Source organism: Lepisma saccharinum, chromosome 10, assembly GCF_977018435.1.
Source record: "Lepisma saccharinum chromosome 10, izLepSacc3.1, whole genome shotgun sequence".
Lineage (NCBI taxonomy): Eukaryota > Metazoa > Arthropoda > Insecta > Zygentoma > Lepismatidae > Lepisma > Lepisma saccharinum.
Window position 1 is genome coordinate 24,407,705 of NC_139238.1, and position 27,999 is coordinate 24,435,703.

At 40.2% G+C, this 27,999-nt stretch overlaps 1 protein-coding gene across 1 annotated transcript in view; it reads right to left on the bottom strand.

Annotated features, from left to right (window-relative positions):
- ZnT77C (Zinc transporter 77C) overlaps positions 1-27,999 on the bottom strand; it is a 326,998-nt gene that overhangs the window by 279,409 nt on the left and 19,590 nt on the right. The gene's annotated exons all lie outside the window — the stretch shown is intronic.

Genomic DNA, 27,999 nt, shown 5'->3' on the forward strand with positions numbered 1-27,999 from the left:
GACGTACTCTCTCGAAATGTGTTAGGGAGAATTCACACCGAAGAGACAAGCGACATGCGACACAAGTTGCATGTGTTTTGTGTCGCTTACGTGTCTCTCGGACTGTGCCGTTTTCTCAATACCGTGCATTGTGTCGCCTCAGTTTGTTGTTCGCGTATGCTTCATTCCAACGAGCTATAAGATTCTAGAAGAGAGCTCAACAGATGGCTTTACAACATCTTTGAAGCTCTAATTTGTTGATATAATAAAGTATCGATATGTACAGTGTTTTAAGATTTAACAACTTTTTTTCGCTTTATCAAGTTCTTTGATGCAGTTATAGGCTGTAATTTGCCTTCAACATCGTGTAAAGAGGCCGTGTTTTAGCCACTTAGGGCGTGATTGCTCAGCCAACACGGTAAAGTACTGTAGTGCAGTGGTTCTCAAACTGTGGTACGCGTACCCCTGAAGGGGGTACGCGATCAGCTCGAGAGAGAAATGTCAAGAATATTCACAAGACATCATTTGACTTCATTGTTTCAGATTTCATAGCTTTAACACGATCCCACACGATAATAAGGCTGATTTTCTCACTGACACCTCTTATCTTCTTTTCAAATGTTTTGAAATAAAATACTCGTTCGCAATCTATAATAGACTAAATATGGAGCCGAATCTCCGCCTGAAAGTTTCAAGTGCACAAACAGACATCAAGAAATTGTGTCAGGCTATGCAGGCACATCCTTCTCACTAGAAACTCTGAAGATTTACAATAAAATCTCCAAAATTGTGCTTGACAGTTTGTTTACAAACTTATTTTTGTTCTTTACTTTTTCAATAACTCTGGAAAAAGATATGATAATCAAAGTCCTTTATACTTCTTAGCATACATGTGTTTCACATTTTCATTTTTGTAACTAATCATAAAGATTGTAAACGTAGGAACACCCAATAAAATATTGAACTTAGGATTCTAATGCATATTTGTTTACGATCTTTTCACTTACAGCCAGAAAGCCATTTTGCTCTCTTGGAGATGAACGCCTCCAACATATCAAAAACTCCCTACCAATCAGGCAACCGAAAATGTTCCCCAAAACTCACAATTCGGAGAAAACCTATCCTGGGGGTACAGTCATGGAAAAAAGTTCTTCCCCATAAGGCTTTAATAGGAGCAAGTAATGCAGGAGGGTAGGCAACACATATTGCACCCTTCGATGATCGGGTGATTTTGCCTGTCTTAACACTGAGAAATGTCTTCCACGCGAAGGTCAACATGACAGGAAAGCAAAGAGGGTCACGTGACTATTGGTTACGTGGAGTGTTGTGCTTCTCCACGTCCCCAGTTCTTGATCCACATTGCAGAAAAAGTAGAGCTGCATGCAATATATGAAAATAGGTTGTTTTCAACTACACGCTTAATTATGATTTTCCCAATTGTAAATCTATCAGACGTGTCTCCCGATTTAGTCGGGACAGTCTTTTACTTTGAATTCCTGTTTGTCATAGGCGTAACTTGACGGGAGCAGAAAGGGCATTTGTAACCCCCCCCAAATCAGGTTTCTTAAAGCTGCTAAAACAGGAATTAAATACTATCATTTGACGCGTCCAAAATAAGTATTATATTGAAAGATTGTTCCCAAATACGTAGATAGCAATTTAATACTTTGAAAGTGTCTCAGATTTGTTTATTATGTCACATCTTAGTGTGGCACAGGTCTACTACAAAAGTGGAATTTCGTAACAGAAATATGAACCCACTCCTTTTATTTCGTAGCCGATTTCATCTTGAAACTGAAATTAAGAATATTAGTTAACAATGTCATTGGTAAAAAATAAAAAAATGTGTTAGACCCAATTATTTAATACCTTATCATAATCTTTATCGTAAGTTTAAATTTTGTTGTAAGTCCACTTTATGCAAAAAAATAAAAGGTAAAGTTCTCACCTGTGCTTAGCGCTATGCCATGAAGGCGTATAAAGGGGTGTGGGGGTAACGCCCCACACTTTCTTGATTCGTTCGTGAGTGGGGGTGATGTGATCAGCATCACGCCCCTGACCGCCTTTACCCCCAGGGTTTCCCCCAGGTACCCATGTCATTCGACGCTTGGTGGGTGCCGGGGCCGCTTCCAACGTTAGAAAAGTTCCCGGGCTTGAACCGGCCGGGGATCGAACCCGGGGCCTATAGCATCGTAGTCAGACGCATTACCGACTGAGTCACCGGCACAGATAGACTAATCTGAACTGCATACAGTTTAAAGTGGGATCCGAACCACTATGTGCGATCACCTGGTATCGTACCCGAGACCCCTTGATTATAAGGCCTTACACTACGCCATCAGTGAGGCGCACACAATCTTTGTATTTTGACCTTTTGAAACCTATATGTATCATATAAGAGGTTGTTTAACGTTGCTATGCCTCTATGGATTATATTTAGCCAGTATTCGAGCACATAGCGTCAGGTTTCGTAGAATATAAGCTTCTCTTCCATGTTTATGGTTTTCTGTCTGCAGTAGAAAAACTGGCAGGTTCCCATAGCTTTTCTTTCAATAGTCTTCCAATGGTTGCATATCATATCACACAAATTTGATTCATTCGTTTTGAACACAATCCCCGATGGCGCAGTGGGATTGTGGGCGCCTTGTAATTAAGGGATCCCGGGTTCGATACTCGGTGGAGGAACATAGTGGTTCGGATCCCCCTTTAAACTGTAGGTCCATTCACGATTAGCCTAACAGGACATAAAGTGGACTTAAGACACCAAATCAAGCAACCAACACAATCCCGTTATTGTCCAGATTATCGAATCCAGAACCTTCGTCGCGAATAACATAAGCAGGAAGACAACGTGAAATAACCGAACAGAAACAGAACCTAAAACCTACATCGGATAGATTGGATTAAGTCGACGATACAGCACGGGTTCTGAAATGAAAAAGAATACGAAAGTTGAAGGACCTCTATACGCACCCACTTTTCCTCCACTCAATGGGGAAGATATCCTTCTAGCTGAGAAGCCTTTACGTAGGAGTGCCCTGAGAGAACTTCAAGGCCACGACGATAAAGTGTTCTACGTGCAATGACGGGACCAAAATATACGTCAGATAGCTGTGTTCCTCCTTATTTCGTACGCCATTGATAACTGGAACACGTGACCTCGTCTTTGGTAGAGCAGAAGCCTGCTTGCTTGCCACCACCCTTTAGTTCAGTGACCTTCGCCCGTAGTCAGCAAGAGTGAATGACTCACAATATACTTGTTGTCTGTGAGGCTACACAAGAATAGATATTTCGTTAGTGGCTGTAAGTATTGTTTCATCTGCAGTTATATCAGTTAACATTTCAATAGTTTCCTTCCTAATGGTTACGTTAGTGATAAACATGTAAATTAGTTCTCGAGAGTGAACGTTTTATCTATTTGAACGGGGGATTTTTATACAGCCTGCATGTATTATTTTTTCCTGAAACAAGAAGAAATTCGAAGACGCAAAAAGAGTTGTATAAGAGTAGTTAACAAAAGGAAAAAAGAAGAAGAAAACGAAAATGTAAATGCTGAAATAAATTATGGTAGAGATCGAGTGCATAACATTTTGTCACGGAGCCTCCTCGATGGCGTAGTGATAACGTCGTCGCCTTGTAATCAGTGGATCCCGGGTTTGATACACGGTGGATGCACATAGTGGTTAGTATCCCACTTTAAACTGAAGGTCCAGTCCAGATTAGCTTATCTGTGCACCAAACCAAAACTAAGAAAGAAATTGTCACAGTGTAAGAAAATTTAATGTTCAACCAGATACGAAACAAAAGGGAATAATATATTGCAGGTTGGAGTTCACATCTGTAGCATCTAACCAGCACAATTATGAATCGCAACATATCGTATCATATCCATTTTTATTATACATGTATGATAATATAAGAGAAGTAGAGGAAAGAGAAAACCAAGCGAAACACGGACGCCTTCTCCAGAATTTCAAATCTCGTTACATAAGGTTCTGGGTTGGAGTCCCGAACAGGCATGACTTTCTTGTTCTTGCCCTTTTATCTGCTTCATTTCATCATAATTCATCGTTATGTTTTACCTGCAGGGGAAGAATAATGACAATAATTGCCAATACAAAGCCAATGACAAACAGAACAACTCGATTACGGAGGTGCCAAGAAGAAACGAGACTTGACAGTGTCTCCGTCTCTCGGTTTGTCCAATTGAAAATTGCTCTCCCGTTCTCGGTCTCGATTAGTTAAATATAGAAATCGAAAATGTATGTGAATGAATATACATGTATTTTATATATTCCGGTTTTGTAGGAGATTTCGTGAGAGATGAAATAAGTACTCTTCGATCGTATTTATTTTTATAATTTTTATTCCCTGTTCGATGATCGCGACGATAAGGACGAGTGACCATTACATGAAATTGATGACGAAATAGTCAAACACCCCCGACAAGAACGGTACTCAAACCCGGGATCTTTGGCGACGATATCGAATGTCAATCACTTAATGAACTTGACCATCGAGCCTGCTTAATGTTGTTTCTGTCAGGTAATTCGTAATAACTATCATTTGCTTCATAATTTATCTTATTGTTGTGATTAACCTGAATTCAAGGAATTAGTTGAAAGGCAAAAATGCAAGATTGAATGTCTCTGATGTTACTTCGTGCCGAATAATATGACGTGGTATTATGATATGAATTTATTAATCATATAATATGCCTATTCATTCCATTGATTGATCCCAATTGAGCACACAAAATATGCTATAATGTCCACTCCATGGAGGAGTGGTTAGCACAGCGCGCTACGATGCCATGGGTCCCTGGTTAGAATCTCGACTTGGGCGTGGGTGTCCTTGGTAAGTGTCCCTTCATCAATTTCATCATAGCATCAGTCATCTTCATCGTCGCTATTTGCCAAAAGTGAAAGAATAGCAAATCTAAATAACAAACATCCAATCAAATCGAACATCTCCACCGATTTAATTCTATACGGTACCGAATTCCCACTTTATTACTGCATAAGTCATTTTACAGCATCTCAATTGTTTTCCGATTCGAAAACATTTGGAATGTTGTTTTGTGCAGTTGATTGTGCATTGTTTCGTTGTTTGGATTGTTTAATTAACGTCGCATTAATTAGTTTTAGACCAATCGTGACGGGGCAAGCAAGAGCACAAAGAAAGCGAAAAAGACAAGGAAGAGACCACGGCTTTCTTTAAAGATGGCATCGCGTGAATACAACTCAAGTGACTGCAGAATATTATGAATAAAATTTATTTCGCTTTTTCCTTTTATTTCTGTTTCAGTTATTTTACTTCGCTTTTCTTCTACCAATCGCGTTACTCGTGTCGGTGAGGAAGAATTATAAACTCGTGAAATGGACGATGGTACAAAAAAATATATGCCTCTCCCACGGTTCGAAACTGTCAGTACAAAATATTGTCTTATTTTTAAAATTTACGGGCAAATATGGTTTGTCACGTAGCAATTTTCGCTTATCTCTTTCTCAAGGGGTTCCATTGCCTCTCTGATGTCGTAGTGGTAACGTCTTCGCCATGGTATGAAAGGCTTCCGAATTCAATACCAAATAGAGTGGCATTTGGTTCGGATCCCGTTTTAATCTGTAGGTCCAGTGCATGAACTGGACTTAAACAACTAACGTGTGGCATGTGGTCTGTGATGAGAACCATCATTTCAGCGAACCTTCTTGACAATGACTCTAATATCACTTGAAAGAATAGTATTTCCTTAGGAGTAGCTCTTGTCAAGAAACCAGTTCCTGAAATTTTCTTCTGGAGGCATTGTAGCACCCAGCTGTTTGTTGTGGCTGGGGCACGAGTCATGTGACTCATGCTATCAAAGCTCAATCCTTCCCGAGAACTCAGAATCACCAGGCAAACTTAAGCGAATATTTTGTTATTTGGGTTGCATAAACAACAGGCTTTAAGACGTTACGAAATTCTACGTCCCGTGGCCCAGGTATTTTTTTCTAAGACTGTACATTAGACGTTTAGTTACGACTAAAGGGTACAATGAGAAAAAGTTTGAGAACCACTGCTCTGCTGCATTGTTTCTCAACCGCCGGGACGTTGTATCAACTATACTGGGCTTCAAGAGGTTGTTTTGTAAGTGATTCCCAAATAACACAATCCCAAAAACGCATTTGAGTTGTGAGTTTTCGTTTTTTAAGTCCATTTTATGCACATATAGACTAATCAGAACTGGACCTACCCGATGCCTCCACCGGGTATCGAACCCGGGATCACTTAATTACAAGGAGACGACGTTACCACTTCGGCATCCATATTTTTATATTTGTCAACAATCCTACACACGTAATCAACCTACGAGGCTAGAATGTATTTATCAATATTCAATTTCATGGGTACACGTTAATTCATGCGTAAAATCTTAAATACTGGAAAGGTACTTACGAGGAAAATTCTTGGGGACATGGTTTCACGAAGGTTGAGAACCATTTCTCTAGTGTTTATGTCTTCGCTTTATTCAGGCTGGAAAGTCTAGTGTGTACAGTTTTCTCATGCACAACATGCCTCTCCCGAGTTTCAATAATTTGCACAAATTTTACAATTTACATGTAACAATGTCTCTCGTTATGTTTTTTTCGGGTGACTAATAAAATGATGAATGCAATTATATCGGTAACATCATGCGAACTGAACAAAGAAGCAAGTGTCGCTTGCCGCGTGTCTCTTCGGTGTGAATTCTCCCTTAGAGTAACCGTGTAAAAATTGTAAGTTAAATACAATAATGGCTGCAGATCTCTCCCCTAAGACCAGACGAAATGGAAGAGTGCCCAGGGAAAAAAACAACCCTATATCAGTTTCTATATTGCCTATAGACACCCATAACTGAAACTACGGCTTTGAACAAAGCGGTCTGAAGGCAATGCGTATATTCAGTCTTGTAATCCCGTTTCTCCTAACGGCTTATCTGTATAAGATAACGTAATTTATGAACCTAAACCAGCTTAAAGGATGACGGATATTCTAGTCGGTAACAGGGAGAATATACGGTATATTATGTATACAAAATTTCGTTTTGCAATGATACCATTACTTTTCTATTTTCAATTTCAATCTGATTATACGAGGGTCACTATTTATATTTTGAGCCTAACAATGAAAAAACAGGAATTTGGCATTGAAAACTGCTTTATTGTTTTTCGAAGTATTCTCCTTTATGGTCAATATACTTTTGCATTCGTTTGAACCATTTGTCAAAGCAGTTTTTCCAATCTTCTTGAGACACCTCCATAATATGGTTTTGGAACGCATCAACGGCGTCTTCCGCCGACGAAAATCGTTGTCCACGCAATTTATTCTTGACATTCTGGAACAAGATGAAGTCATTGGGTGCCAAATCAGTACTGTACAGCGGATGACCCATCAATTCGATTTTTTGACTGTTCATAAAGTCGGTTGTTAGACGAGATGTGTGACAGCTGGCATTGTCTTGATGAAGAATGATCCGACGGCGTTTGTTTGTTTTCCGTATTTGACCGAAGACCTCTGGCAAACAAATTGTTGTGTACCATTCAGAGTTGACCGTTCTACGTTCTTCTAAAGGCACAGTTGCCACATGACCAGTTTTCCCGAAAAAAAACAGGCGACCATTTGTTTCGATGTGCTTCGAGCGCGAACAACTTTTGTTGGATTGGGTTCATCTTGAAACACCCATACAGTCGACTGCTGTTTACGTTCCGGCTCATATGCATATATCCATGATTCGTCACCTGTTACAATCTTATATACGTCTTTTGAAGCACCACGATTGTATTTATTGAGCATTTGTTTGCACCAATTGACGCGAGCGTCTTTTTGAGTTTTTTGTCAAATTGTATGGGATCCAACGAGAACATAACCTTTCTCACAGCTAAATGATCATGTAATATTTTATATATGCTGGTGCAACTAATGCCTATGGTTGCCTCAATTTCACAGTATGTCACATGACGATCTTGCAGTATTATGTTTTGCACAGCATCAATGTTTTCTTGAACAACAACTGATTTTGGACGACCTTCGCGAATCTCGTCGGTGAGCGAATGGCGGCCACGATTAAATTCGTTATACCAGCGTTTCACAGTGGCAAAGGATGGGGCTTCATCGCCGAATGTGGAAGTAAGTTGATCGACGCACTCTTGTCTTGATAATCCACGTCGAAAATCGTAAAAAATCATCGCACGAAAATGTTCACGAGTTAATTCCATTTTATTGTTGTCGCGCAATCTCCAAGGCAACATAAACAACACAAATGAAGCTATTGACAAAACATTTGGAGTACGTTATGGCCAATAATGCCAGACGATTCCGTGCAAACGTCAAATCGCGCCTAACTTCAATCAGTGTTGCCAAGGCTCAAAATATAAATAGTGACCCTTGTACTTATATGCAGAATCGTGCCACCTTCCAAGGAGAATTTGAAATGTATGTACAAATCACTGAGTACCATATGACTCGTCAAGTATACATGCTACTCATACTAATTTGTGTGGCCTCCCTGATGGCGAAGTGGTAGCGTCGTCGCCTTGGGGTCCCGGGTTCGATACCAGTTGGAGGTACATAGTGGTTCAGATCCCACCTTAAACTGAAGGTCCAGTCCTGATTAGCCTTAGTGTGCATAAAGTGGAATAAAAACACCAACTCAATAACAATAACTCATATTAATTTGTAACTCCGCGAGTCCCTAGTACAGCACTGCCATGGCCTTGCTATACGTTTAATGTGCATATGCAACTGCTTTTGAGTCTGTCAGGTTTCAGTATCACTCCGCCCCAAAGATAAGTAACGTGTTTCTTCCGTCTCTCTTTGCCTTTCCAAGGCAGACCTTCATACGATATCTCGCCTTCTAAACTGACCCATAAATGTATGTTTCTCCTGTTTATATCCTCTTGTTGTTTAATACTTGCCATCTGTTCTATCTGCATCCGGCCAGGATTTTCGTCAAGAGTTCTCCAACAGCAGCTCCCAAGAGATACGATTTTATACTGGGTGTGTTTACAACCTTAATTTACAAAATCTAAATCGAGGTTTTCAAGGGTCCAGGAACACATACATTCTAATTTAAATACGGTCCGGGAATCCTTTTTTCTCGCACAATTTAAATTCGGTACAAGTTCCGTATTGGTTTCTTTGAAAATAGGTCCCTGGACCGTATTTAAATTCAGTCGGAAAAAAGGTTCCTGGACCGAATTGAAATGCTTTACAGATAGAAAGGTTCGTTACGGTCCAGAACCCATTTACGCTTGCTGACTTTCTCTCCTGGACCAGAATTGAATTTAAATTTCTCGACCTTTAACAACCCTTATCGAAATCGAAGTTGGTAGGAGGGATACATAAGTTGGCCCAAAAGTCAGCTGACGTTAGCAGTTGAGACTTTTTGAGTTTTTGTTTCAAGTTCACTTTGTGCACAGTAAGGCTAATCAGGACTGGACCTACAGTTTAAAGTGGGATCCGAACCACTAGGTTCCTCCAACGGGTATCGAACCTGAGGACTCCTTGATTACAAGACGACGACGTTACTACTACGTCATCGGAGTGGCACCTATAGCACAGTAGCCGTGGCGGCGATTGGGTTCCAAAACTAGGGGGGGGAGGGACAGTTTACTATCCCTTGGTAGATAAATTTAGCATTGTGCGGGGCAAAAGTGGCAAAAAGTGCGGGGGCAACTGCCCCCCTAATTGCCGCCACTGCACAGTAGCCACTTGACTAGATAAAGGTAACCCTGTGCGTCTGCACAGATGGCATGAAGGCCCTATGGGCTGACGAGGAGGTGTAGAGCTTCACATATTTTTGATGTCGGCCATAGTGGTGATGATGTGATCAGCATCACGCCCGGTCGCCTTTAACCCCTTAGGTACCCATTGAAACGAGACTAGGTGGGCCTCAGAGCCGCGCAGAAACAGGGAAACGACCGCAAAATTGATGATATGATGAAATTGATAAAGCGACACTCTCACAAAGAACACTCATGGCCCAGACCGGGACTCGAACCTGGGACACCTGGTGTCGTAGCGTGCTGTGCTAACTACTTCTTCTCGGAGGTCAGATCATGCATTTTGGTATGATGTTTGTAAGGTAACTTCAAGTGCATAGCGTATAAGATGCAAATATTTATTTCTTCCTATGTCAAGCTGTAATTTTAATGCATTAACTGATGCATTTTTATGGAAATACCGGCTTGTTTCTCAATATATTTTTTTTTGCCGAAAGCAAATCCAGAGCTTCTTGTAACCCACTTAGTACTGCGGTTAACCTAAAGTTGTAGGGAAACTATGTTGAATGACTAAAAGCAAACAAAAAAATATATAGAACTCACAAGTCTGAATAGGACAGATGTGGTTAGGTGGCCATTCATTTCGTGTCTGATTTCTGCTTCTCACTTTCTTGAATTCGTACAGTGAAAACTCCACAACTGATAGAATATTTTCACGTACACCCATTACTGTGGGACGAGGCTAGAGTGTACTACAAAAATAAATGAAGTAAAAGAGTAGAAGCAGCTACAATTTAGCTGGGAAAAAAATCCGCCCACAATGAGCAAGGCGATAAGTAGCACGTAGCAACTTATGCATCTACCACTGCCCTGTCCATATGAATCTCGTGATAATTTCAGAGCCACCAGATTGATTTGGTATATTTTACTTCGCTTTTCCGCCACGTTTTACTAATCGCGAAGATGCTGAAGGGACACTCACAAAGAACATCCAAGCCCATGACTGGACTCGAACACGGGACCCCGGTCGTCGTAGCACGATGTGCTAATCACTCCGCCACGGAGGTCGGTACCAGACTCTTTCCAGAGTTACAAGGGAGGTGCTAAATTGTGCTAACAAGAAAATGCACCTTGGATAACTGTTTACGAAATAGTTTCCCTTCATTTACAAGCACCCATTTTGCTTACACAGTTCGGTAACTGTTTGTAAACAAAGATGACAGTTTGTATACAGACTATGTGTACAAGGTACCTACAAGGCTTGTTTTTGTTTGTTGCTAAGTCCACTCTATACTAAAACTTAGCCTATAGGCTATAACATAGACAGATCTTTCAGTTTAAAGTGAGATGCGAACTTCTGTGTAATGTTCCCTCGAAAATCGAACCCGGGACACCGTGATTTAAAAGGGACAGCGTTACCACTACGCCATCAAGGAGATCTATAGGTACTTAAGGTCCTATTAGACTACGAAATGTTATTATAAACACTTATTTGGAAACATTACCTTCTACAGGTTTACAAAAGTTGTTAGTGTTCAAACTGCTACTTATTCAAAACGAAACTAATTAAATGAATTGCCGGACAAAGTTGATACTGATACCACAACCATGGCCTGGCTCAAACTCTAATCCAGAACTTTAGAAAGCAAAATCGCGAACTGATCACTTAACTCTAAGAGAGACGCACAAAGAAACGAAAGAAGGATGAGAAAGATAAGGAAAAGGGAGGAATATAGGTAAAACAGAAGGTGAGAGAAATAGTAAGAGGGATAAAAGAGAGGTAGATGAAAAAGAAGGAAGAAAGGGGAAACAATAAAAAAAGACTGAATGAGAGAGATTGGCAGGGATATACAGATATAAAAGAAGAAGGGAGTGAGATAAAACAAGAAGAAACCAGGAAATAAGCAGCAAAGGGAACAAATTAAGATAGAGATGAGAGAGAAAGGACACAAATAGCGAGAAGAAAAGAGGGATTAAGAGAGAGAGACAAAAGAGAAGAGAGGAAATAAGAGAAAGAGAGAAATAGCAATAGGAATGAACAAATTAAGAAAGTGAGAGAAAGAGAAAGGCAATGAGAAAAATTTGAGAGGGAAGAAAGAAACTACAGGGTGGCTCAATAAGTCACTTAACACCCCCAGTACAAGGCTACTGCGGCATGGAACGTGAAAATGTCGATGGCCAATCGTTGCCTGGCCAAGGGGGAACTACATTGACGCCACCCACACGGTCGGCGGCCATCTTGAATTCAACTTCAGAATTTTAAATGGAACTTCCTTATGAACATAAACATTAGCCTTGTCACTGTGAAGGACTTTTAATTCAATGGAAGCGTCAGACTGTAAATTGTTCGCGACAACTATTCATAATGTGCAGCTCTTCGTGGATGTATCCTATTAAAATCATGTGCAATGACATGCGAACTTCTCTCCCTAGACTCACTTTGATCTCGATGCGTTACCGATGCGCTAAACAAATTTTAAAGCATTTTTCTAACACCTCGAAAAGGAGCAAATTGGTACAAGAATTTAGTCATAACTTTTTACTGGTTACAGAAACGTCGAAAAAACCTTCACCATTGCATTTCTCGTGAAATTCTAGCCTGATTTGATATATCATATCACCCCCTTCCCATTTAAAATTCTGAAGTTGAATTCAAGATGGCGGACATCAAGATGGCCGCCGACCACGCGAGTGGCGTCAATCTGGTTCCCTGGCAACGATTCGTCATCGCCATTTTCACGTTCCATGCCGCAGTGGCCTTGTACTGGGGGTGTTAAGCGACTTATAATACGAATATAGTGATCGTGGAATTGCTTTGCAGTGAACTTGAGAAGCGAAACGCTTACATTGTGCTAAGTGCTAGAACTTCTAACGCGGAAATGATGACAAATGTTACACACCGTTTACATTAATATACTAATTACACGGTCGAGGGTTCCTGGAGAATTGGGCTGATCCACGAGCGTTCTACTGGCGCTGGCGCTGAACGAATCTCGTTGCAACCTGCTTCTTCACTTGATGAGGAGTTAAAAGGCTTAATCTCGCAAGAGAAAAATTAAACAAATATGCTATTATTATTCTCGCTAGAGTAGCTTCATTCCGCGAAGATGCTTATCCATCTTCAACGGTCACCTTGGTGAAGAAGGCTACCAGCGAAGTCCTCCACAACCGAAATCTTCGTCAGGAACTGTAAGCGATTTGAATATTTACTGTGTCTCTCTGAACTAATCCAAGGGTAGAATGTACTTATTTACATCACAAAAGCACATGACTAGGACTTGGAAGTTGGATAACCTAAAAAAATATTTTCAAAAACTACAGAATGACCTTAAAGTTATTAAAAAATGGCCTAGAAATAATTTTCGCTCTTAAAATGAAAGCTTTATTTTTTACATAAATTACAAGAGTAGTTAACAGTTGTGTATCGCGTACATCAGATTATACATATTTTGTAACTGTTGTGACTGCACACCCGCCGCCATTACAGCCGGCGCGGGAACCGCCTTTATGGCAGTGACCCTCTGTTGCCGCGTTTACCTACGAAGGAACTCGCAGCCAAACAACCAGTTAGATCTACTGCATGGGCAAGAAGGGGCAACTTTAAAATCCCCCTCCTTAAAGCAGCCACCAGTTAAACAGGATTTTTTCAAAATTAACGTTCTGCGCTGTGATTGGACACCAGTTGGTACGGCGGCTTCATCATATCACATTATATATATAATCTTTAGCCTTTAATATAGGCGTTATGCAAGAAAATTTAAGTTTGCTGAAGGAAAAATAAATTTACCACAATTAAGTATTTAATGCATTGCCAAACATTTCAGTAAAAATATAATATGTGCTTTTACATTGACTATATTTGATTAATGGCGAACTTGCTAAAAATACCATATCAGGGAATTTAAATATGCAAGTTATGCTAGCAATGCATTTAAAATTCACGGAAGAACAGGGGAGGAGAAAAAGAAACCTCAGAAATGAAAAAAATGCAACAAAAACGGCAAGAAAAATATACTGAAAATGACCGAAAAGCCAAAACAGGCCGAAAAATGCAAAATAAAAACGATATTTTCTGGTTCTAGCTGAAGGAAAACGCACTGCTATCAGCTTTAACATTGTTTTCAAGGCTCCGGGAAAAAATATGATTTTTCATCAACTTCGGAGCCCTGATAATTATGAAGGGAATTAGTGAATTTCGAAGGTTAGGAAGTTTGGAGATGATCAGGATTGGGATGATATCTAAAGCAATATTACAAAAGAGAAAGAAAGACGATTTCGTGGACGAGACGCACGTGGGCAAAGTAGTGTTGCCCACGAGACGAGACTTTGGCCTGTCTCGTCTCGTGGAAATGCTGTCTCGTCTCGAAAATATTCGTTTGTCAAAGGGACACATGATCAATCTCGTCTCGTCTCGAATCTTTAAAAGCCTGTCCCGTCTCGTCCCGTGGGCAACACTAGGGCAAAGCGCACAAAAAAGGGGAGTTCGGTGGGCGAAAGCGCACAAAGGGAATTCGGTGGGTCAGGTCGTGGGTTACTCTTCTGTACAAGCAACTTGTATGTTAGTAGAATGGCTAAGCCTAATCCACAAATACAGTCAGAAAATATACAAATATTTATAAAATGACATCACCATCTACAGAGATAACTTTTACTTTTCTGCAGAATAGTACAACCAACTTGTACAAGCGGCCTGGTGGCCTTGTCAATTGGCACCATATTTAAAAATGTATATACAATATGGCGTTTTTCGTGTCGTGTCGCACAATGTGTCATAAGTAATTACAAAATGGCATCATTTACAGAGATAACCCTTATTCTAGCTTCGTAATATACGCCAGTGTACGTAAGCATTTCAGCAAATCTCCTTCCAAGTACATATTCAGAACCATCCGTATTCGTTGCTTAACCTAACCTAACCTAACCTAATAATAATATTCACGGGCTCAGGTTCAGTCCGGGTTAGCCTCGCTGTGCATGAAGTGAACTTAAGTCACCAAATCCATTAATCAGTCAATAACAATATTGTTTCTATACTGTAATAATAATAATAATACTAATAGCACTCCTACGACTGACAACTCCTACAACCCTCCACTCTACTATCTTTGTCATACAACCGGTTCCGCGAACCGGAAGTGAGGCTCTGTCCGAAAGGTTCAAAGCACAGACTTGAAGTATGGTCTTGGCGGAAGTGACGTCACCTAGTATAGTTCGAAAGCGCCAAGAACAGAAGCACGCAAGTGCACAGCTCGCAGTACAGACGGTTGGTGACTAGGTTACGTGGTTTCCGCACTCGTTGTTTATTTGTTTAAAATCGCGGAGGTAGAAAGCCAGCGATACAGGTAGATAGATATATACGTTATGGCCAGAATGTTGTTGGTTAATGTGTGGAAATGTATGTGTACGAACATTTGAAAATGCTATGTGATTTCTATGGTGAGAAACAAGTGTTTAAAACGCAGGGAAAACAACGAGTACTCAGTTTTATCTACTGATCGTATTTGGCGCTGCAGTCGAAGTGCAGTTCGAAAGACTTTCACTTCCAGTCCACGACTTAAAGACCGCACTCCAAGACCATACTCGGAGGATGCTCGCTTCAAGTACGCTCTTGCACCTTTCAGACACGGCCTTAGGTGCAAGTCAGGTGTGCTTCAACCACTGTGCGCTTCGACCACGGCACCAGGAAGACAGATGGATAGAAAGAAAATGCTATTGAAGATTTGAGACTATGAATATTTGATGATGATGTAGGTTACATTAGAGGGTTGAGGATAATAAATAAGGATGATAGGGCCTCCCTGATGGCGTAGAGGTAACGTCGACGCCTTGTAATCAAGGGTTCCCGAAATTGATACCCGGTGGAGGCACGTTGAAGCCCCGTCTAGTACGCTGCACTTGTATGACTCAAGATGTTGTGCAGGTGCATCCCAGTGTAAGGCTGGTGCAAAGAAATCATGTTCAACCAAGAAGACTATAAGCGGTACTCAAGTCCAAAAGATTCAACAAATGCCTGTCTGCTTCTGCATCTTTAAACGTTCGTTTGATTAGTTAGCACGCACCACGTGCCCATACACAATATTGTACACCGCTCCAGAACGTAGTGCAAACGGTGCAGACACCAAATACACTACTTGACACCAAATAAACGAAGTAGACGAGTTGGTGTTGCACCAACTAGACGCGTGAGTGCAGAGAGAGTAAAAAAGTGCAGCAAACTAAACGGTAACGGTTCAGATTCCACTTTAAACTGTAGGTCCAGTCCCGATTAGCCTTTCTGTGAACAAAGTGGACTTAAAACCAATCTCAAACAGTCAAATAAGGATGTAAATCTGACTGTGAAGGAGGTCAAAGCTTACTAATAGCAGTGGCGTTATAGAGAGACCTCAAACAATTAACTTTTGCCCAGAATTCATCGCCCATCTTCCCCTCAATGCGTTCTACTCGGGCCACAAGGAAGTCTGCTCTACTCTACCCCTCACCTCCATGCGCAAGTACGATGCACGGGACACGCGGTTCTGCGCAGGTTATTTTGCCTGAGGTCCCACTATAGATAAAGAAAGTAAATTAGAGAAAGTAAAATAGAGAGTGAGAAGAGAGAAAAAGTGAAATTCAGAGTACGAAAAATAGATGGAGAAAAGAAAAAAACGGGGTGAGAAAAATACTACGAAAGAGAAACAAGAGAACAGAAATAAATATAGTAGAGAGAGAGAGCGAACGAAAGAGTATAAGAAATTGAAAGTGAAAGAGAGAAAGCAAAAGAAAACTAAGAAAAGGAAAAGGGCGATTGCCTGAATTGTGAATCTGTGGGAACGTCACCTCCACATAATTCCACCCGCAGGTGGGGGGGGGGGGGAGCAGTGGGACAAATGTAGACTGATGCTTTCCCCCAGTCAAGAGAATTCTCATAAAGGATTCCCAATACTAGCCTAATTCCCATACGCGTTTTATCTACTTTCACGGCACCCCTCGTCTATGTTTTTACGATACAATTTTAAAATTTGAATTATGATTTCTTTCCCACCGGCCCCTTTCTGCAGGCACCTTTTTGCCTCCACATATGACTTCACGGCATGTTGTAGCCGTGGAGTAGCTTTTCACCTTTTTACTTCACAACATGAACAATACAACATAGAAGTAAGCTGAAGCAACTAATTTTCCACTTAGAATGTCGCCATCAGAAATATTATTTGCGTGCATTCCAGTACAGCAAGTCCAGTAATGCTGGCCCACAATATTTCAGTAGCAAGATACTATTTTTTTTAAACAATTTTTTTCCTGTAGTTATCGTCTATCGCGTCAAAGGAATGTACTTCCAGTCCTCCCAGTCAGTTCCTTTTTTAAAATGGCAACCCTTGGCACCATCTTGTGGCAATTTTAGAAAACTATGTGTATTTCGCCCAACACTCCGGACTCAGGGGAAGCAAGAACTGAAAACGGGACTCTGTGACCTTGAACCATCCAATAACAGACCAGGTTCTATGCAAGATCCTTTACCACCCCAATCTGCAGGGGCTGAAATGCAATAGCAGTACTATCAGTAAGGTCTGCTGCTGCAGCTACCGTAGTGTTGCAAACTGTAGGGTTAAATATCTACGTACAGGGATTTGTGTACCACTGCCATTGCCAGCTTTGAGGCAGATCAGTAAAGCATTTTTTTAAAAAAAATATAATTAAAAGCTTTGAACCTCAGCAGAGGCACAAAAACTATGATTTTTGACAGAAGAATAACATATTAAGCATCTTTTGCAAACATTGAAAGCAAAGAACATTTTCATCAAGAAATGACATGAATTTGGAAAGACAGAGAAAGGCTACTTTTCACCTTCAAATAGCCACTTATTGAAGATCGTTTTGACCGTAGAAAGACCTTAAATATTTTTGAGTTCTTAATTTTTCTGGGGCTGCTTCCCCAAGGATAAATGTGCACGCCACTGCATCTTATGTGATGCATTTCAGGATTAAAATTTCAGGAAACGCTTTAAGTGCAAGTCAATATGTTTCTTCGAGAGAAGGTCATGGTTAGATTGATCCATTCAGATGAACTACTCTCAGGTATCGAATTACCATCCCCCTGACGTGGTCTGAATTGAGGTTTTGATAAATCAATAGCATCGGAAACCGATGGCTAGGCGCATTTTCATTGCTCCAACTTGGCTACCTTCGCTTGGGCACTATTTTAAATGCAAGTTCCGTGGAGCTGTTGGATTTGTGATGGATTTTAAGTGCGAAAAGGTAACGCGAATGCAATTCCATAAACAACGTTACCGTTAAAGATTCATCCTCTTCAAACTTAGCCCACCTCGATAAGAACATTCAAGCTGTATACAGTCAATGAATCTAGTAGTCCCGTGTAATTTATACAGCACAATTTTGATACACGCTTTTGACGTTTTGTAAAGATAATTAAAAAAGTTTTCGCTTTCACTAAGAATAATACTAATAAATACTAATTACATGAAGTAATACAGGGTTATTCATAAGTCAATGTCACATTTCGGAGTTTTATTGTGAAGTACATGACATATCAGCATGAATGATATAAAAAAAGAAAGACAATCTCAAAAAGTTCGTTTGTCATACCTTACAAGTGCTCAATGTGTGCACCTTTGGTTACACGGGAGACATCTAGGCGATAGTCCAATTCTGCCCACACCCGCACCAGCATGTCACGGTCTATCGCTGCTGTAATGCGAACTCGGAGGTCGTTCAAATCAGCTGGAAGCGGTGGAATGAACACCCTGTCCTTCACATATCCCCAGAGAAAGAAATCATAAGGTGTGAAGTCTGGGGATCTTGGCGGCCACCGAAACAATGTATCACGCAAAATGCTCTCTCGTTACCTGAGAACGCCATATTGTACACTGCTGCCGCCTAGTGGCCAACCGCGTCACCACAACATGCGCTGTTCACGCGACACAAACTTATAGAGTTTCTGATTCCACACGTACATGATTCGGACTCGCACGTCTCATACATCACACACACGATGTTCCCCAAATGTGACACTGACATATGAATAACCCTGTATATAAATGCTATTAAAGAAACAATTCAACACTGTCGGGCGAATTGCACTTTGACCAAACAGAAACACTACTAAATAAGACGAGTGTGCCTTTACGATGGAATAAAGACTATGATTAACTTTCAACAAGCTGTCGAGAATTATAAATACGAGGGTGGTCTGAAAACTTCACTCCCTCGACAATAGATGGCAATGCTAACGGTAAGTTTTTCTTCTTCTATGTTTGCTACTATCCCCTTGTATCAGTGGCGTGGCGTGACTTTTTCAAAAGTGTTACCGGCTATCAGTACGTCAATTATGCCTGCTAGACGTTATCACCCCCCCCCCCACCCCGGTGATGTAGCCACAAACACTCCTAGAAATAACTACAACTCATGAGACAGTTACCACGAAAAGCCAATGAATAGCGGTAGACCCTTGTCAATTCTTCATCTCTCTCTGTTTCTTTGCAATAAGGTGCGAAGGGGAAGAACAAGATTCACAGTTTTCTCGGGTCAGTTTGACGTTTGTGTGGTGATCACTGAGCCGACGACAGACCTCCGCTCCTTTGTGGAAGGGAAGCCCAGCTGTACGTACTACTGTTGTTGCCAACTTAGTATTTTGGAGCAAGGTTTGTCCAAATCACAAATCACACCAAGGAACTATATTTTCGTCTATTACCTAACTGGTCTCAGTTGTAGTTCAATCCCCTTGGCTTTGCAGTCTACCTCTAGTTGCTTCACAGAAATGGTATTCCTAATTAAGGCGGGATTTAGCTTTTTTCTGCCAATCCGATGTGACAACACTGGCTGATCCGGTAGGTATGAACGGCAACAGGGCCCCTTAACAGGCATATGAATAACACCATAGCACACTATGCCCCAAAGTCCTTCCCCGCTCTCTCCTTGCATTGGCCCTCTTCTCATTTGTTGCCTCTTCAGGGTAGCGGAACGGCCTCCCTCTTCGCTTCTGTCGGCTGCAGAAAAAATGTCCTAGACAATATCTGCGGTGTTCATTAACGTATTTAACAATGTTGTCATTTTATTTACATTTTGCTGTTACCTGCGGTAACACCGGCTACATGCACGCCACGCCTCTGCCTTGAATAATTTGTTTACCCTTTGCTCCTACTGCCGGTGGCACAGACTCTTCCAGGTATACTCTAAAACCGTCTCTGAGATGTGGAAACTCGAATCAGTTGATTGTAGAAACAGTTGTAGGAGTCGGAGTTAAAATCTGATAAATCTGGGAAGGGATAGTTTTGCCGGGAAATAATAATTCCAATTCTTCAGTAACTAAGCCCTCCTGCTCTACCCAGGGACCGATGGCCAATTTGCCAAGGAACCAAGAAAACTCAACTTAATCTTCCGTTGTTTTCTTTTTACCCGAGGTTTTATTCTCTAACCCCTTTGATCACAAAATCATTACAGTTACATTTACTGAAATTATTTAAATATATGTTCATTAAACTTTACAATTTTTAAAAGTAGAAGTATTATATACGGCTTCTTTTATAAAAGAGAAATTTAATTAACAAATTACAGCCATTAGTGAGCTACATGCAGGTTAGTCATTACTAGGGAAAGGAACTTCAGGTAAATAAATGTTTTTTCTGCGATAAGATAGAGACCCTCATTTTTGCAAAAATTCTGATCATAGCCTTATATGTCAACACAGCAAATTTTATTTTACATAAAAACACATATTTTCCAGTTTTCCGTATGTAAATACATATTTTGCGAATTTTCATTTTAAATACATAAAATCGCTCATTGACTTCATCTACCTCAAAATCCTCGAAGGAAAAATGTTTATTCTCCCCACCTCTTTCATATCGAGAGTGCTAGGTTTGTTTTGTCTTTGAGCACCCTCGCTGGCAGCCTCTGGCACCTCGCCTACGATCCTATTGGGAAAAAATAGCTGTGAGTAGCTGGGGCTGGCTACACGTAACGATAGCAAGGCTTTTTAATGAAGCAATGCAGCTATTGTGGCCAGAAGGCATAAAATTTGACAATGTTCTTCTCTTGACAGATGCTGCAGCTTACATGCAGTGGTCTTGCCGTTAGCTACCCCAAAAGGGTGCACGTTACATGTGTCGCGCATGCGTTGCATAGAATATGTGAAAAGATAAGAGCTCTTTTTCCCAATGTCGATAAACTGGTTTCAAATGGGAAGAAAGTTTTTATCAAGTCGCCTAGAAGAATAGACATTTTTAAACAAAAATGTCCTGAGGTTCCCCTTCCCCCTACACCTGTAGTTACGCGATGCAGATGTTATGCCCAGAACTTTGAAAAAAATTGTATCTGTTGTAAATGATCTCGACAAAGAAGAATTCTGCAAGAACTGTTGATGGAGCCCTCCTTAAAAGTCGAATTGGCATACATCTCAACAAACCTGTCCATTCTCTCTAATTCCATATGAAAGCTTGAATCGTCCGCGAACACTTTGGCAGCTTCCATTGGTAAAGTCCGTATAGTAGAAACGAAACTGAAAGAACTCACTGGATCTAAATGTCTAAATGTACAGAACTTTTGGGGAAAAACCAAGGTTTTCAAACATTGTGACAAATTGCATGTGTTTTGGAAGGAGGTGAAGTAGAGGAAGAGGAAGCTTTGGAAAACTTCAGCGTTAGTGACATTTCGTGCTTCAAATATGCAAGAATTGTTTCTTGTGACGTGGAGCGATCTTTCTCACAATATAAATGCTTTTTAGAGATAATCGTCACAGATTTACAATGGAGAATTTGGAAAAAACTATGGTGATCCGCTGCAACTCTTCCAAAAAATAGGTCGCTAAGAGGTAATCCTTTAGAAACTAATTTCAGGTGTTTAAAATGCATGTTATAGTTTGTTTTTGTTACCAAATGTTTTTATTTTTGTCACATATTTTCCTGTTTTTATCACATATTTTCAACATTTATGACACATAAAAAATAAATATTTCTGAGTTTTTTAGCACATAAAGTTCCGTTCCCTAGTCATTACTTAACAATTGAACATCGTTTTCTTTAACACATGAAAATTCCTACATAACAAATTTGTATTTTACATTTACTTCCGAATGTTTGAATGTTATGATTCAAGTCATTCCATCAAACAGTTTCTTTAATACAGCTGTCTGAAGCAGATGTGATGTCAATATTCCTTAACATGGAAAAGAAATTAATATTGTGCAGTGAGACAATTCTTTGTAAAAGAAGGTTTAACGCCATGAAGTTAAATAACTTAAAAGTTCAAGTTCATAAAAGCATCAAAGTGTACCATAAATTTGTATAGTTGAAGAACAGAATCGTAAATATTACATTAAAAACATTGACGGTTGTTTATTACAATAGTTGAACGGCAGTGGAAGTTGACTATCTTGTACCGATGTGCATTTATTTGTGCTAAATGCTAGCCTACGATCAATAACTTTGCAGTTATGAACATTGCATTCTTGCAAATTCTGCACCAGCAGTTAATGAATACCTTAATCTCATGAGGCAATATAAACGTATTATTGGGTAACAGCTTCAAGCTTTTAAAACGACATAAGAATGAAGCTACATAATGGAAGATTTTGTCACGATTCACTTCTTTAGAATCCTCGTTGATATTATACAAGGGATTACGTGCCATAAAATGAACATCGTCGGGAACAACAGTCTTATTAGTATCTCAGTCACTGCATTTTTTCACGACAAACACGAACATTTTAAGAAAGTAGACTCATGCTAGCCACGTCACGAAACTTTTATGAATTTTTCCAACGTAATGGACTTACTTCAATTTCCTCGCTTAGGTTGATTGTTGTTGTCTTCAGTGGCACACGCAGGAACTTCTCAAAGGTGGAAGGGGGATATGACCAAAAACGAGAGCCTCACAGATCTGGTGGTATAGTTAAAGTCCTGTTTCGAAGGCCAGTCCGGTGTCTTTGACATAGCTCGAGATGAAGCCGACCTGACGCGTATCTGGTTTCGAGCCAGCACCTCTTTCACTGAGAAGCGCTGTAGTCACTTTTACCTGCATGTTTAGACATCCAACACGAACCGCGATGATGTTACACTCCCACGGTCTTCACATTGTACATAAAAATAATAGCACAACACATTAATATACATAGAAAAGATAACCGCAACCTCAAGTTAAGAAATCTCTAAAGAAACTGAATCGGGAATATCTCATTTACTTCACGTGAACTTGACAAGTACTGTCAGATCCTAAAACACACGCTATTTGTGGGAAAGGTATGAGGGGCTCCACGTGGACTTGACACATGGTTCTCAGAGGAAAACTAATCTTTCGGAACTCTCTTTGAAGTAAAGTGGCGTTCGAAACAGGACTTCAACTTTAACTCCTTCCCAGGAATCCCGGGTTCTATCCCGGTAGGGATACACATTATGCCGCAGATTCAGTTCTGATTTGTCTGTCTGAGCAAAAACACAAACTTTGTGGAAAGATACTAAGTTTAGATCAGACCTGGTCAACCCGTCATACTTGCGGAAGAACGCTCTCATGCACAGACTCTCACCCTCGGGAAGAATTGTGAAGATGAGGACAAGTCATGAGGGTATTCACGATTAAAATTACCACCTGAGCGCTAGTGTCGCTTCCAATATGGCCGCTCTATGTAGGATAAATCTTTGTTTACATTCAGCAGCAGAACGTAATAGCAGCGTGTTGTCATGGCTGGTATGGAAGAAACTTTTAAATTATGCGAAATTTTTTTAAATATTGCGAATGCGATGAAAATTCCAGGAACTATAACGAAGATGAAGCTGTGCTGACAACGAAGCATTTAATTATGATAGGCAAAAATAACACAGGAAAAGCAGACGAGACAAATGTATATGCACGGTTTCATCAAAGCAGTGCTGTTTCATCTGCACCTCAAGTTGTTACTGGGGCTCTCGGAAATTATTTTAAAATAAAGCAATACACCTGTACTTGAAAATCTGGCTCAGGAAAAATGGACAACATATCGTTGCAGTTCTTCCTCCAAAAAAGGCAGGCTGGTTTAATAACAACACAGGATAATAATAATAGAATTCACAATTTCATCGAGGACGTACTGAATGAAACAGTACGAAAATATCGACTTTCTTTTCCTGGTTACCTTTATGTAATTAATTCTCAAACTATTTTCATCTTGACACTTATCGACTTGCACCTGTTCCAAATTACATACATAATACATTGTTTATCTGGTTGCATTGGGTAAGACGCTTCATGACTTTTCGAAAATAAATGTTTTATTCATAAAGTACAATTAAAACTTTACTTTCATGGTAATAGAATCGTCTTTCGGAAAATAAAGTGAACAGACTCGCGCATTCTTCCCAATTGCCTTGCTGCATGTCTATGTTATCCCTTAAATCATGCCACTCTTCTGTCAATCAATTCCGTTTTCCCCGATTTAATTACAAATTTCATTTTGTTGATTCCACGGGGTGGAAACGCATGTAAACTTTGAACTTATCCTGACCCACAAAACGATTTAGAGCAAAAAAACTGAACAGTAGGCGTTACTCTGTTGAACATTTCCCATGCTTTGAACGACTTCAACACAACAGTATCCTACATAGATTAGTTCCGGAAAATCCCACCAGATGTCGTATCGGATAATTTTAATCGCGAATAGGTGAGTGAGGTTGATTTAAAACTAACCCTACTGCTCTCGTATGGACGTGTGGATTGCTGGGAGCGAACAGCAGTACTGTAGTGTCGAAAGAAGCGCTGAAAGGAAGGTGCGAGCGGGGAAGAAGGCTTCGTCGATCACGTTCATGCAGTGGGAAACCTCTCGTCATCTGATTCGTGAGAAACATTAGCCCCGTCTAGTTCGCTATACAATTTGACACCAGGCAGTGGCGGTGATTGGGGGGGGGGAGCGAGGGGGGGAAGTTACCCCCACACATTTCGCAACTTTTGCCCCCAGTGACCAGTGTCAGGTTGCAAGGAAATTGTGTTCAACCGAGTACATGCTGCTTGCAAGAATAGCAGTGTAGATTCAGAAAATGCCTGTCTGCTGCTTTAAAACGTACATTTCATTTGTTATCATGCACCACGTGACAATATAACACACCGTATACCGCTCCAGAGCGTAGTGCAAAAGGTGCAGACAACAAATACACTACGTGACACCAACTCGACGAAGTAGAAGACAAGGTGTTGCGCTTTGGAACCAACTAGACGCAAAGGGAGCCAAAAAATACAGCGAGCTAGACGGGCTATTGCTGTGTTCATTGTAATTATGGCAGAAGAACAAACGGGATTCCTACTCTGCTGATACTGACCTTGAGGTACAGCATGCAGGCGGGAAAATCCTGGTTTAGAGGCTGAGAATTGTTTGATATGAATACACATAACTTAATACATTTTCGACGAACAAGGGTTTGGTTTCTTTGATTTGGTTTTTAAGTCCATTTGATGTACTGTACAGAAAGACTAATCGCGACTGGACCTACAGTTCAAAATGGAATCTGAAACACTATGTGCCTCCACCGGGTATCGAAACCGAAGACCCTTGATTACAAGGCGACGACGTTAATGTGCTTATTTGAAAATGACAGGGAAATTTACAAATATGACACATTAAGCCGTCAAATTCCTAATAAATAAGCAAATTTTTTTCTTGGATATGAACACATCAATAACCTTTGGATATTTCACTTAAAAAGTATTTGTGTCTTAAACATGCTTTGTATGAAAACTGAATGCGTTCGTCAATTCTTGCGTGTTTTAGAGGTACAGTAAAATCTCGTTAATTCGGACTAATAGGGGGATAAGTTGACCGGTTTAACGAAAGTTCGGATTAACTTGAATGACCTATAAGGACAGTAGAAAGAAACATTAAAACTCAGTTTATAGCAACAAAACACGTTTATTATTGTGTATTTAAAGGGTATATGCATAAATACACTATACAGTACAGTAAAATGTAAAGCAATACTGTGCATACAATGTAGTACGTATAGTCGACGCGGTATCTTCGTTATCGAACGACTGGCTTTGGAATCCACGGAGCGCGCTCACCAGCTGCAACAATCACATTTAACGGACAGTGTTGCCACATCTACTCTCCAGAGGCGCCAACGCCACATTGTCCCTCCCCCGCACTAGCACCTTCCCACGGTCTCCACATTGAAGTTGCAAACAACAAATTGACACTACGGCAACAGCGTATCCGCAGTCATGTGACTGAGACTCCACGTGGAGTAGACGAGCAGAATGACAGCTGCGGCCATTGGCTGAAGGTTGTGTGTGATTGGACGAAAACTGCTCGCCCGCTGTTTAACCCCACCAACGTGTGTGCCGGCGGCTTTCTTCAGTTCTTGGACGTTAACGAAGGAAACGCGCGGACTATAGGTACATACGCGATACTCGTATTATGATGATGTGCGATTGTTGACTTCTAGTCACATTTTTCACTATACTGTCACTATTGCACAGAGAAAAATGTTTGTTTGGATTAACCAAAAAAATGGTAGTGGTGAACAAATCGTTTGTTTAAATAGGCATCAACCAAACAATTGTTCACCAGTACCAAAATATTTGGTCAAATTCTGTTTGTTTGTTGTAAACATTTTTGGTTACCAAAACCAAATATTATTTTGGTAAATATAACAAAATGTAGCCCATTTGTTTAGGAAAACCAAATAATTTAGTCAAAATTACCCAACGCCAACGATTTCATAAATTATTTATAATCTGGCTAATTTTAGCTAGGGTGGATAGTTTGTACAAACTAACTGATCTCAAAATACACATTCAGAATGGAAAGTTCACATGAACTAACAGTCTTTGGAGCGTGTTTGCTTTTTGTTCGCCACACTTAGCTCCTAGTTATATAGTCTGGAATCAAAAAGGTTGCTCATGGGAGATTCACTTTTATTTACTGCAGTACATTTTCTTCTATAATTTGTAGCTCTAATGTTCACACATCTCTCGAAGAGTGTTAAAGCACAATTTTTCACTATGATTACAATCAAACGTACCATTATTTGTTGTACAAAAACTTATGTTTCTTCTAGACATTTTAGTAGAACGATCTAGTGGCCTGTGTAAGAAGCTCAGTATAAAGTATGTATATTCTGAGCTTTTTTTCAGAATATTAGGTTACACAACAACATAAAGACTCGCTTCGAGTAATTATCTATCTACATGAGTTTCAATTTTCGACAAATACTACACTCAACGAAACTAGATAATCGTTATTTCAAATTCGAAAGCACGCTCACACACATATAGTAAATTTAACCAAACGTTTTGTTTCTCTTTACTTACATATGTATCATTTTGTTTACGAATACCATATTTCTTCTGACCATTTTTTTTGGCATTCTTAAACAAAATGCTTTAGTAATTACAAGCAACATTTGGTTATCGGAAACAAAAAATCATAACCAAACATTTTTGGTAATTCCAAACAAACCAGTTTTTTCTGTGCACATAAGTGCAATTGTATTCGCAAACTGATGAAAACATGCAAGTTTAGATACGCGCATGGAGAGAACAAAGAACTTAATTTTCTAAGAATTTTTCGCAGTAAGTGGTCACGAATGCATTCAAGAAACGCCACAGGACATATTGCGTAAATGTCTCGGAAAGAGAAACTAGCAAATCATAGAGAACAGACAGCGAAAATGACGTCCGGCGTTATGCCTGCCCTGCGCCACAGTGACCTAGTTTTTCTTCAGCTCTCAGTGTTGAGAAATCACTTGCTGCGATATGCATATGTACTAGAGGAGTCCTGTTATACTTCTTAATCTCTTCTCCATACTACTCCGTAACAGACAGGCGAGAGGGAGGGTGTGCGTGGGGGTGGATGCGTGAAAATACAAATGGTCACACACACACACACACACACACGCACACACACAATATGGTCTTCTCTGGCGGTATACACAACGGTACGCCATACCGACACCTTTTGCGGGTAAGAATAAAAATAATAACACTTTTTTTTTAACGAAATAAATATGTGCGTGGGTCTTCGTTATTACATGAATGAACGATCATTTATGAACATACCTCAATATTTGGAGTATTTATTATGATGAACACAATAACAAACCAACTTGAAGAGTACAGGAAGCCTTTTCCTCCAGAAAAAACACTGTATATTGAATTCAATTGTTGATTTAAGTCCACTTTATGCACAGGTAGGCTAATCGGGGCTTGCTCTGCGGTTTAAAGTTGGATCCAAAACACTATTGTACGTGCCTCCACCCAGGAATCGAACTCGAGATCCTTGATTACAAGGCGACGACGTTACCACGAGGAGGTATAATTTGTTTAA